This window comes from Berghia stephanieae, chromosome 1 (genome assembly GCF_034508935.2).
Source record: "Berghia stephanieae isolate SIO BIC M18660-M18661 chromosome 1, UCSD_Bste_1.3, whole genome shotgun sequence".
Taxonomy (NCBI): Eukaryota; Metazoa; Mollusca; class Gastropoda; order Nudibranchia; family Aeolidiidae; genus Berghia; species Berghia stephanieae.
In genome coordinates, this window is record NC_088360.1 from 80,910,399 (window position 1) to 80,912,378 (window position 1,980).

Below are 1,980 nucleotides of genomic sequence, written 5' to 3' on the forward strand. Positions count from 1 at the left end.
TTTCTCTCTCTCTCTCTCTCTCTCTCTCTCTCTCTCTCTCTCTCTCTCTCTCTCTCTCTCGACATGTTAGATTATTATAGATATGATGCGAATATCTTGGACGGTTATTGGTGCTATGAGTTTAGGTTAAATGCTCACAACATCCGCCGGTCGGAAATAACGTACCGTCACACAAATCTACTAGTAACCTTGAATAAAAAAAGTCTGATTGATATTATTTAGTGAGAACTAATTACCAAAATGGCTGCCTTAAAACAATAACAAAGAGTTGAATGATGTCAATTTCGTTCCTTTAACAGTCTGATATAATTTAGTGAGAAGTAATCACTGTTGTGCGCAAGACGAAAGATAGAATAGAGAGACAGTAACTGGGACCGGTTCTGTCGACCACATAGCCTCACTATTAATTAAAATTTATTTCTAATTTCAACAATTTTTGGAGTAAACACACAGTTCTTAGTATCAAACCTATTGTAAATTTTACGCTGATGACGAATCCGACGTGAAAACAGCGAAAATCCGAAAAAAAATTGTCCACTTTTTTATACTGCCACGCCCCCGATCGCAGATCGCCCCGAAAAATACCTCACCGTGTGTGGACAAAAATCATCTGCGACTGACTCAGGGATCGGGTCACAGCGACCCAGCTGTGCCTGTCCACGATCGTCCCTGGGTGAGATCTGTACAAGACATGACGTTTATTCTGACAGAGACAATCATTTTACACCTCAGTACGGTAAGTGAATGTGAGTTAAAATAAACTTTTACTACCTTCACCTTGAGGAACTCGGTGTAAAATTCGCTTCAGCGTCCTGGGTTCTAGATCCGCTCTGAGCTCTTTACTCACCGTAATCAGGTGTAAAATGAGTACATGACCGGTAACAGTGTTGACTTTGTCGGAAAATAATGAAATTTTGCCTAATAGGAAGGTCTCTTCCCTTATGTTAAGTATTGCTGTTGGCTTGGGGCCCTTTGAGCACATTTAGTGGATATTGTGCGATATAAGAGTCCAAGGTTATTATTTTGATTACTCGTTTGCCGAAAACCCTTGCAATTAAGCAGCAACAAGATTCACACTCTATATATTTATATTTTTGATTTGTTTTTTGTTTTTTTCATTCATAATTTGTCGCCAATTTTTCGTTTTATTTTAAATAAAGGTATATTAAAAAAAAAGTATTTGATTATTGGAACACAGCTTCCGTAGTTGAAAGGATTATTGCTATCCGTTATAGCACTCATTTTTGTTTTCTATCGGGCCATGGTTTTTTTAAACTCACAGTCCATGTGAAACCTTGAACTATTGACATGTGGCCTCGATTTCAGTAAAATCGTTTGTTCTTTGTTTTAAAAAAATTATTGATCTTGTCAAGCTTATCTGTTGTCGTACAGGTGATCACAACAGTACAATCCTTGCCACACATCATTTTTCGTTTTCTTCTTGCCGAGTGTGGTCGATTCTCAATCAGTGAAAAATTACTTTGTGCTTTTCCTTCAAAACTGACATCAAGCAATTAATTTTATTCCGTGTGTGAAGTGTTCTATTGATCGGTAAGTAGACACCTGTAGATGAAATAATGTTGATTTTATAATTGTTGCTACTATACTATTTTTCCCAGGGCCGTTTTTCCTAGATTTCATGCAGAATACATATGTCCTATTCGAATCTGACGTGTCATATCTCCTACATACTTCTAGAATCAGTATTGTTTTGACCAATAGGGATGAATAGTCGTGACGTCACACCCTTTTCTTTAATGATTTATAAATCTTAGAAGCGTGTATATGATATTATGCCAACTCCTTCAGGGGACAAATAACGAATAGGTTACATATCGAATGAAACGGTGGCATTATTATTTTAGTAGTAGGGCGTATAGGGAAGCTCTAAGAATTATAGGACGCAAAAGAGCGAGGAGGCTGATCTGTATTGACTATCATCATATATTTAGACTTTGAAAACAAGATGACATCACTCTG

The 1,980-nt window shown here is 37.1% G+C and overlaps 1 protein-coding gene across 1 annotated transcript in view; it reads left to right on the forward strand.

Annotated features, from left to right (window-relative positions):
• The first annotated feature begins 1,394 nt into the window (after positions 1 to 1,394).
• Positions 1,395 to 1,980, forward strand: part of LOC144958671 (angiotensin-converting enzyme-like) — an 80,055-nt gene continuing 79,469 nt past the window's right edge. Inside the window, exon 1 of the mRNA XM_078890797.1 lies at positions 1,395 to 1,551. The gene's annotated coding sequence lies outside the window, so the exon portion shown is untranslated. The remainder of the gene's footprint in view (positions 1,552 to 1,980) is intronic.